This window comes from Heterocephalus glaber, unplaced genomic scaffold, assembly GCF_053883595.1.
Source record: "Heterocephalus glaber isolate CG9 unplaced genomic scaffold, H.glaber_assembly_v1.0 deba00001479, whole genome shotgun sequence".
NCBI classification, from domain to species: Eukaryota; Metazoa; Chordata; class Mammalia; order Rodentia; family Bathyergidae; genus Heterocephalus; species Heterocephalus glaber.
Window position 1 is genome coordinate 7,072,988 of NW_028258316.1, and position 11,325 is coordinate 7,084,312.

The window sequence follows — 11,325 nt, forward strand, 5'->3', positions numbered from 1 at the left end:
AGTGTATATTTGAACAAAAAAGGGTCCACCAGTGAAGTAGCATTTCAAGACATGGCTGGGAGCATTGTACTTTAAGAAGGGTCTTCTTGGGCCAGGGATTTAGCTCAGTGGTTCCACCACTTGCCTTGCAAGCACAAGGACCTGAGTTCAATCCCTGGTCCAAAACAAAAGAAGGGTCTTCTGGCTCTTTTACTGGCCTTGTAGCTGCTAATGAAGTCTCAAGATGAAGCAACAGGAAGAACATAGTGTGTAGACAGCAGGCATCTGAGAAGGGACAACAGAGTAAAGATGGCGGTGGTTTGGGGTTGGGGGAAGTGGCAGAACAAAGGCAGGCCTGAGACCCCCCAGCCCACCCCACCCTAGCCTCCCATCAGTCCCCTGCCCAGTCATACTCACTGCCTCACTGCCTCCCTGCCAGTCAGTAATCAATGCACTTCACTGTGGAGGAGAAATAATACCAGAACAGGCCGGAGAAAGAGAGAGAGAGAGAGAGAGGATGATATCTTGGTGCAAAGACCCCTGAACTTCCTGTGGCTACTTTAGTCCCAATCTGGCCCACTGAGGAGGATCTGAGTGTTCTCTGAACTTGGGGCCTGGGGATGGGAAAAATCAAAGAACTAGGCCTCATGGCTGCTCAGGCATAAAGGCTTCCAGCCTTTTTAACTGTTGGTTATAGTAGTTCCTCAGCCAGAAGCCCTGTGTGGTATATATGATGGCCCTTTCCAGGCCAAGCCACTTGAAAGCAAGGAGATCTCCTACATCAGCAATGAGCAAGAGGAAGGTGAAGATGATCCATGACAGCCAGACCCAAGATATGGGAAACAAAGTGTCTCAGATTAGCAAGATCCAAGGTTTGGGGAGGAGGTTGCCCAGGAAAATGAGACTGGATAAACTTCGCCCTGAACCTAAAATTGTCATCTGGGCAGGCTTGGCTAAACTGTCTCAGGGAGCACTTGGTACCAGAGGACCTGAGGACACAGACCAAAAGGTAGAAGCCATCATCATTCCAGTGACTAGACCAGGAGACTGAGTCTTTGCTGTCTTTTTTCCCTGATGGAGTAGCATTAGACCCAATGTTCCTTACCACCACTCCAGATGGCCCTTACCCAAGGGATCAGTGAAGATGATGTACTCATCAGGGATGTCCAGAGACTTGGCAAATTTACGGAACTGCTCTTCCACTTTAGGAATCAACTCCTTGGTCCTCCCTGTGTCCAAGTGGCAGTGAGTGGGCCAACAGAGACAATTTTGTAATTTAAGCTTTTAAGACCATGTCTTGCTAAGTAGTTCAGGCTGGCTTTAAACTTGCAATCTTCCTGCCAGAGCTGACCCAGTACTGTAATGACTGCTGTGGGCCACCACCCTCGGCTCACTACATAAACACTGTGGCATGAGTGAATGAAGTCAGACACCTCTTTCCCACTCAGGGTCCATGGGAAGACCCCCTCCCTGAGAGAGGAGCTGGAACTGGAGAAAACTTTGGGTTCTTAAGGTTTGGGGGGATCTTCTATAGGTGTGACCATGAACCAGATCCCTGAGGGGATGCAGCGATAACTCACCATAGAGGATAATCTCAAAGTGCACCCTGGTTTTGATAGTCAAGTTGAAAATCACAATGGCGAACTGATTGTAGTCAGTTTCTACCACTGTTATGGTGAGGTTCTGTAATCCATCATAACCTGCAGTGTGGATGCCAAAGGTCATCCTTTCCTGACCAGGTGGAAGGAGCTCTCCCTTTCCTCCCCAACCAGTCAGCATCAGCTTCTCCCCACAGGACAGCATTTGTGAGGAAGGGCAGGGAAGCCTGTTCCTTTCTGGAAGGGCTCTGCTCCCCAAATCCCAACCCCAGGCCTCCCTCACCCGGGACTCACTTGTTATATTTTCCAAGATGAACTGGCTGGGCTGGTCACTTGGGACTATAGTTGCGGATATGTGAACACATCCCCGGGTGCTGTGAGAGTGAGAGATGGTGGGGTTGAACAGGGAGAGGACACAAGTTTGGTCTCCCTGGGTTGCAGAGCTGCAGTAGGATTCTGAGCCCCAAGCCCAGCCCAGCCCAGCCCATGACAGCCTGTCCTCCCTCTTGGCAGGGCCTCCCCCTGGCCCACTCCATGGTACTGGACTGGTCTTCTGCAGGGTCTGTTCAACCCTCCCTCTAGCACTCACTGTCTCCTCTGTTACCTCCCCAGGGCATCCTGTCCCCCACACAGGTCTCAGGCACTGATCCCTACACTTATTTTACTGCTTCTCTTTCCCATCTCTCCTGACAATTTCCTCTGAGCTTCCACTCTGTTCCATGCCAAGCAGTAACCTAGCCCTTTAACCAAAGCTGACCTCTCACCTGAGTCCAACTCACCCCTGCACCGTAGACGCAAACCTCCTTAACCTCCCTTCCTGTGCCCTTCAATCCTCAAATGCTCCAGTTGGAACCAGTGTCTAGAATACACTGATGAGAGATGAGCACATGATACCCCTTCTGATTCCTCATCTGCCCTACTTATATCATCTTCTGCCTGTGACTTCCTGGCATAATTTGGCAGTTTTCTGCACCTCTCTGCATCAGCTGTCCTGTGATTGCCTCTCTTTATGAGCCCCAGGACAGACCCTGGCTTGAGTTGAGATGCCCCAGATTCAGGCCTGGGAGTGCTGGCCTCCCGGATGTACATCAGTCCCTGCTCAGGTGCCCATGCTGATGGCTGGCTGCTTTGCTGCCTTCTAAGGTGAGGCTCTGACTCAGAGTCCAGCAGCCCTTACTGTGACATGCATGACCTTCTTCTTTTATGATGTTAATAGTGGTGATGGTAATGGTACAGGGGTTTGAACACAGGGCCATGGCACTGAGATACACTCATAGCTCCGTTTTTATTTTTCATTTGGGGACAGTGTCTTCTAAAGTTTCTCAGGCTGAATTTGAACTTGTGAATTTCCTGCCTCTGGAGCTAGGCCTGCTAGTATTATAGGAAGGGTGGCTCCTTTAAGGTCACGTCTCTACAACCCCTAATGAAGGCATGGGTGGGGTCCTCTCCAGGAACTAGTGTCCTCCCCTCTGGGGAGGAGTCCTCTCTTCATTTCTCCTGACTGTGTTTTTGCTGCAGCTATCCATGAATATTGATGAAGAGGAGGGAGAAAGATCGGGAAGAAGAGAAAGAGGGAGAAACAAAAGGAGAGAAATAGGGAAGCAGAAAGCCTATGAGGGACAGAGGGAAGAAGTAAGAAAAATTGATTCAGTGCAGAGCAATGAGATGAATGACAGTTTCCCTCAATTTTTTATCCCCCTGTTATGCCATCAATCTGCCTCTCAGACCCTCAGGATGTGGCAGCTTTACCTTAACCAAGCACAGGTGACATTGTAGCTGTTGTCATCAATCAGCTTGTAGCTGATGCTGTACAAGGCTGTTCTGCTTAGGCTTTCATTCCAAGGTGTGTTCTGTGCCCAACCTACGGGGTACCACTTCCCCTGGAACTGTAAGAGTCAGATGATAAGAGCCCAGAGATGGACCCAGATCCACAATTACCATTCTATCCCCGCTGGTAACTCTGTGCAGCCCAGTGGGCAGTAGAGCCCTGGGAATGGGCCGTCCTGACAAGCCATCAGTAGTTTGGGTCTTATGAGGCCAAGAGTGATCGGAGGGAGGAGTTTGCACTGAAGTTTTAGGGATGGGGTGGCCCTGTATAAGTGGATAGTAGGTCTTTCTGGACCTCAGTTTTCTTATTGGTGAGGAAGGGCTGCGGATGTCCCAACCAAACATGCACAGAGCCTGGATTCCCTGAGTCCTCCCACCCAAAACTGTCCTGAGTCCATTTATCTCTTCCTCACTCTCTTCCCACTGTCTCTTTCCCTTAACCCTCCTCTCCTCAGTTGCTTTTCCAGAAACTTACCTGGTCATATTGGAAATTTGGCTGCAGGGGGATCTTGCTCAGAGGTGGACTTGGGATCACACCTGGATCAGAGTCCTGAGCCTGGATCTTCAGGGCCCCCAGAAGGGTGATTCCCAGACATAGGAGCCCAAGGGCCATGGCTATACAGCAGTTGCTTTACTGGCAGGTGTTGGAAGAGAAAGAGGAAGGCTGAAGAAGCCAACCAGAGGAAATTATTTATAGCCTCCAGTCTGCCCCTCCTTGAGTGGGCAGGTTCATTCTTTGCTAAATGCAGGACTAGTGAAGGAGCTTATTGACAGCAACTCTTTCAGAAATACGTGACAAGATATCCTCCCTGCCCTGACCAGTCAGGATTGTGGATTGTAGCTAAGGATCAACACGGGACAGGAAAGGCATGCTGAGACTTTCACAGTGTGTCACGTTCAAGATCTACCTTTCCATGCTCACGGTGCCTCTTCCTTTCATCCGATTGATACTGCCTGTGGGTCAGCAGCTGGAATTGGGGAAATTCTCACGTCTGACCCTCTGATCCCAGGGTGTGCATGCGAGTGGCAATGTCAACTCACTGAACCCACAAAAAGGAAAGAACATGCCAGGTGTGGTAGCTCCATGTCTGCAATCCCAGGAGGCTGAGATAGGAGCCATTTTGAGGTGACTCTGGGCTACACAGTGAGTTTCAAACCAGACTAAAGTACAGAGGAAGACCTGGTCTCAAGAAAAACACACAAATAAAAAAGATAACAAAAGAAAAGGAAAAGAGAAAATAAAGAAAGAAAAGTGTTTATTCCTCTAGTAACAGAATTCCCATAGGTTCTGTGACTCATTTTGCATCTCATAAAGGTCAGGGGATGGCAGTGCAGCTGATGGTGGACGTTCTGGACAGGAAAGAACAGTGATCTCACTGAGCCCAGATCCTGGCCCTCACCCTCCAGGCCCTCACCTAGGCCAGGGCTTTGAGCAGGCCCTGATTCCTTCTCTTCCCCCATACCTCTGCCCCCATTTTCAGAAACAGACAGGACATAAGGGATCCTCAGGGAATTTCCCTCTTCTCCAAGTCCCTTAGGTAGAGACCAAGAGACACGTACACAGGCCATAGACATGGCTGTGTAACAGCTGAGTGCTGAGGCTTGAAGGAGGAGGAGCCTGACAGGTTGGGAGTTGGGCAGAGATGATCAGGGTAGTGCAGATATCTGTGTAGGGCCACTCTCTCTATACTGATGTCTGGCCCGTCTTAGATCACCTACCATCACCTTTAGCTGTCTGTCTTCATCTCCATGTTGGTCTTTGTCTTTGCTGAAACCTAGTGGCATCACATTACCCACTATCATCTGGTTTCCTTTTGCCTTCCTTCCTGGTCCACCCCCAGGGTTAAAAGATTGAGAAAAGAGGATAAACTCAGGGGAGAATTTATATTCTAGTGGTGACTAATCTCAATCCAGGTCTTATGGGCATCTCAAGACAGTGATGACCATGTCTTGAGTAGAAGCAGGCCAAAGTGTAACCCATTCTTGCCAACTTGTTTTGGATTTGGAGGGACAAACACTGGGGTGCTGGTGGTGTCCTGCCTTAGGGCAGGAGGCCTCAAGCAAGCTGGGTTCAAGAGAAAAGATTCTGTGCATGTGTTTAAAGCTCATGGGATGGAGGAAAGGGGTCAGCTCCATATACTAGCTATGAGCCTCAGAACTAGGGGAATTGGGTGAGGACCATGGTGTAGACCTTCTGGTGTGACTTGGACCAACTCTCAGGCTCAAAGGTTGACAGGAAACTGGAGATTCCAGTTAATGCCCATACCCTTCTTCCTGAGGCCTTGGCTAAGGAGGGGATCTGATGATCCATACTGCTTAGAACTGTGGCACTTGGAATGGTCTATACTACATGTGTGGCACCATGCATTGCAATGACAGACATTCTCCTGTCTTCCCTGGGACCCTCTGACAATTTCTACCATAGGCTCTGAGCTGGTCCTGCAGGGCATATGAGGAGCTCTAAGGAACTGCAGCTCACCTTAGAGACCCCTCAATAAGCCAACCAGAAGCTTTGGGATGAAACCCCCACTCAGAAAATCCAGGGGTGTGCTCACTGAGTCTTGTCCATGGTTTGCTTAGGAGCCACCACAACTGAATCAGGACCAAATCTAGGTCTTCCATGGCCAGAAGCCAGAACTTTGGCTGCTCTGGGCCCAGCAAGTAGTTGAATCCCTAGAGGGAGACCCTGATAGCTTGTCTTCCCAGGGACAGTACAGTCTGCAACCAGGTCTGATATGCCCAAGGATAGGGAGAGGCTCTCTGGTGATTGGTTTTTTGCATGTCAGGAATTCAGCCTGACTTCTGGTCTGGTTTCCATAAGCATAGGACAAAAGCAATGCCCAGCCATACTATACAGGTCACAAGGAACAGGGTCTTCCTGGACAAGCAGGGATGGGTTGAGGAGCAGGGAGATGGGCAAGGAACAAAGAACAATACTGAGAACAGCCACTGAGACCTTGGCCATGGGTTGCCTGCAGCTATTCTGGAACTCATTATCAGGAGCCTGGGTAAGGGGTCTGGAAGGGAATGTGGGCTTTTGGAGACAGTCATTTTGGGCTCAGAAATTGGTGTGAAGGGAAAATAAATCTCTGAATCCTGCCTGTGACTCTGAGAATCACCTCTCGTGAGTACAATGCTGTGTAGCAATGTATGAGTATGTTTTGTACTGAGGCTTTCCTCTGGGCCCAGAGTCACTCAGGTGTGCACTAGCCAGCCTAGGGTCACAGCAACCTCAAGTGTTCCTTCTTAGGATCTCAGCCTGGGTCTGCCAGGACTAGAATGGGTTACAACTTCCCATTGCCTGTCTATATCCTGGATGCCCCTCTAGTCCTGGCACACCTCCTCCTGACATTGCTGGGTCCACATCATGATGCTACCTCCTCTTATTCTGCTGTGTTCACTTAATTCAGGCCACTTCCTCATCATTACCTGTGGTCCCCTGTCTTGGACTATTTCCACCACATGTCCACAGGTCCTCTGTCAGTCAAATGCATGGCCTCTCAAGGGCAGCTTTCCTAACAGTGCATTTCCTAGAGTCAAAATTCACTGCAATCTGGACACCTAAGAATCTTCCAAATCATCAAACAAATTGCTATAAATTACTGGTTCAAAACTGCACCTTCCAAGGGCCGAAGCTCCAAATTATAAAGTCACTGTGTGCTAGAATGAAGGTGTGGACAGGGCTCTACTCCCCTACAGGCTCCAAAGATGGATCTTGCCTTGTCCTGCTTCCTGGGCTTGTATCATCATCACTCCAATCTCTACCTGTTTTCACTCAGCTTTCTCTGTGTTTAATCTCCTCCACCTTTCTCTCAAAAACACCTTTGATATGACATTTAAATCCTAGCTGGATAATTTCCCCCACATAAGTTCCTTAGTTCATTTAAAATGTAGAATGAGAAGTGGGAAAGAGGATAGCAAAAACACAGAGGGGAGAGAAAAAGGGAGTACAGATTGCTTAGTGGTTTAGAAAATCTATCTTCTAGCTGAACATACTGAGTTCCAGGAGACTCTGCCAAAACAAATGCCAGACTGTCGAGGTCACCAAAATAAAGAGAAACTGTCCTACCAAGAGAAGCCAAGGAGATGTTAGGGAGTCTATGTTTAGGATACGATTTCAGTGTTCCTTAGGGTGTAAGTGGAGAAATTTAATAGCCAGTAGGATCATCACGTGGTGGGAGAGATGGAAGGGAAAACAGAACCTAACTTCTTCCTTGATACCTTAAACTTGTTGCAAATTGTAGTTGACTGATAAATTTACTTTAGCCTTCCAATTTGAGTTGATATTTATTGTTTAGCCGATATGCTTAAAACGTGTCTTAGGCACCATAAATTCTTAGACTACAATTACAGGGTTAATTTGTGATTCTGTTGTTGCCAAACAGCCAAATTTAAAATGTAACCATCTTCTTTCCAGCCATCATGCCACTGCCCCCATCATCGAGGAGCTGAGATATTCAGACCACCATACTACTGCCCCCAGCACCAAGGACCAGAGCCTCCCCCAAATGCCAGCTCTGAGGAGGTGAGCTATGTGGGTGCAAGCAACACACACACACACACACACACACACACACACACACACTGTCCCCCTCTGTTGAAATGAGAAGACACAAAAACAAGTCTCAAAACCAGACTTCCAGATCAGCTAAAGTAATCCAAAAGGAAATAACATGGAAAAACCTGAAACTCAATGATCTGGACTGCCTGAACTGGCACCAAAAGAAGATCTGGAAAAAAAGAAATCAGAAATAATTTCTCACATAACAGCAGAGATTGTGCCTACAGTGCAAGACATGATTAAGAGTGGACACAGGTTAAAAAAATAGAGGAGCTCAGGAACATGATGGAATCCCAACATAGGAAACAAGTGGAATCCATAAAACAGATGCAAACAGATTTCCAGGAGATTAAAATCTCCACTGAAAGTTTACACAGCAGAATGAGCCAATGAGAAGATAGAATTTCAGATATAGAAGATGGGATATCAATTAGTGACCCCAAAAAGAAAAATTTCTTTAAAATATTAAGGACCACGAGAAATCAGTCCAGCAGCTGCTAGACAATGGAAAGAAGAATAACGTAACACTGATCAGAGTCAATGAAGAAACAGAAGAGAGTCCAGATGATATAAAACAAATGGTCCACACAAGTGATGGCAGAAAACTTCCCAAGGAGGGGAAAAGGACTTGGCAAACAGATAAGTGAGGCATATAGGACTCCAATTCACCTTGATCAAAAAAAAACTACACATATGCATATAATAGTTAAGATTCCAGAAACCAAACAGAAGAATAAAATTATACAAGCAGTTAGAGAAAAGAAACAAATCACATACAAAGGAAAGCCCATCAGAATCAAAGCAGACTTCTCAACACAAACCCACAGGAGTGGTTTACATGGAGTGATTTATTTCAAGCCCTAAAGGAAAACAGCGTCCAACCCAGATTGATATACCTTGCAAAACTATCTTTCAAAACTGATGGAGAAATAAGGTACTTTCATGACAAAGAGCACCTTAGAAATTTCATGAATACTAAACCAGCACTCCAAAAAACTTTATACAATATTCTAGGAAAAGACAACAAGGATCACAACCCCAGGAAGCCCAGCAGAATGAATCCATTGGGCATAAAAATAAATTAAACTCAATGAGGGAGAATCCAACGAAAACAAAATGTCATGTCAAGGATAAGTCAATATGTAACAGTTATAACCAACATTGTTAATGTTCTCAATTCAACAATCAAAAGAAATAGACTAGCAAAGTGGGTCAGAAGCAAGATCCAACAATATACTGCATATAAGAAACACAATTCAAAAGAAACTCATGGACTGCAAGTTCAAGGGTGGATAACAATACTCCATTGGACAGGAACCTGAACAAAAGCAGGAGTAGCTATCCTCTTTGCAGATCAAGTGGATTTCAAACCAGCACTGATTAAGAGATTAAAAGAAGGACACTACATCCTTGTAAAGGGAACAATCCAACAGGAAGAGATGACAATCATAAACATAGATGCACCAATCACTAGTGTGCCCCATATATAAAAAAACTAGCAAACATGAAAAATCAAATAAGCACTAATACCACAGTAGTGGAGGACCTCAATACCCACTGCCACAAATAGATGGATCAACTAGACAAAAAATGAAAAACAAAATACTAGAACTCAATAAAACTCTTGAAAAAATAAACTTAGCAGATGGTTAAAGAGTGTTCCACCCAAAAAAATCAGAATACATATTCTTTTCAACTGCATATGAGTCATTCTCCAAAATACACCATATCCTCACTCATAGAAAGTGCAAAGAAATTGAAGTTATCCCCTGTATATTATCAGACCATAGTGCGATGAAATTGGAGACCAATAACAAAAGAAACTGCAAGAATTTCATAAACACATGGAAATGGAACAACACACTTCTGAATAACCAATAGATCACAGAGGAAATTTAAAAAGAAATTAGATAATTTCTACAATTAATTATATTGCCAATACAATATACAAAAATAGATGGGACACAATGAAAGTAGTCTTACAAGGGAAATTCATAGAAGTGAATACTCATATTAGGAAAACAGAGCAAGCCCAATTAAACAACCTGATGCTGAAACTTAAGCTTCTAGAAAAAGAAGAGCAGGACAAAAAATCATACAAGGGTAGAAATTATAAAGATCAGAGCAGAAATCAATGCAATGGAGACTAAGAGAAAGATACAAAAAATCAATGAAGCAACGAATTGGTTCTTCCAAAGAATAAACAAAATTGACAAACCTTTAGCCAACCTTATCAGAAAAAGGAAAGAAAAGGCCCAAATCCATGCCATTAGGAATGAAAAGGGTGAAATTACAATGGATCCAGCAGGAATCCAGAGGATCATCAATACGTACTTCAAGAACCTATATGCCAATAAGATGGAAAACATAGAAGAAATGGACAGATTCCTAGATACATATGAATTACCAAAGTTGAACCTAAAAATTCGAAACAACTCTGGGCCGGGGATTTAGCTCAGTGGTTCCAGTGCCTGCCTCACAAGCACAAGGATCCAAGTTCGATCCCTGGTACCAAAACAAAACAAAACAAAAATTTGAAACAACCCAATAGCAGTCAATGAAATTGGAAATGTTATTAAAAACTTACCAACTAAGAAAAGCCCAGGTCCTGATGGCTTCACTGCTGAATTCTACAAGACATTTAGAGAGGAACTGCTGCCACTACTGTTTAAATTCTTCAATGAAATTGAAAGGGAAGCACGCATCACTGTGATCCCCAAAGCAGAGAAAGACCCAACTGAAAAAGAAAACTATAAGCCAATCTCACTAATGAACATATGCAAAATTCCTCAATAAGATACTGACAAATAGAATGCAGATGATCATCAAGAAGATCATACACCTTGACCAAGTGGGATTCATCCCAGGGATGCAGGGATAGTTCAACATATGCAAATCAATAAATGTAATACACTATATCAATAGAGCCAAGAAAAAAAAATATGATCATCTCAATTGATGCAGAAAAAGCATTCGACAAAACGCAACATGCATTTATGATTTAAAAACCCTACAAAAAATTAGAATAGACGGTCTCTACCTCAATCTGATCAAAGCCATCTATGAAAAACCAACAGCTAATATCATACTAAATGGTCAAAAAATGAAATCCTTCACACTAAAATCAGGAACAAAACAAGGATGTCCACTATCACCACTCCTTCTCAATATAATTCTGGAAACATTAGCCACAGCAATTAGGTAAGAGAAAGAAATAAAAGTTATAAAGACAGGAAACAGAGAAGTCAAATTGTCAATATTTGCAGATGATATGATATTCTGTATAGAAGACCCCAAGAACTCCACCAAAAGTCGTCTGGACTTAATAACAAAATTCAGTAAAGTAGCTGGATACAAGCT

General features: G+C 44.9%; 1 long non-coding RNA gene across 1 annotated transcript; it reads right to left on the reverse strand.

Annotated features, from left to right (window-relative positions):
• LOC110350115 (uncharacterized) lies at nucleotides 1–1,209 on the reverse strand. The gene is made up of 3 exons (XR_002396445.2): nucleotides 1,107–1,209; nucleotides 397–438; nucleotides 1–264 (listed from the first exon to the last, which is right to left on the reverse strand). It is a non-coding gene; the product is annotated as an uncharacterized LOC110350115 (long non-coding RNA).
• Between the last annotated feature and the right edge of the window lie 10,116 nt (nucleotides 1,210–11,325).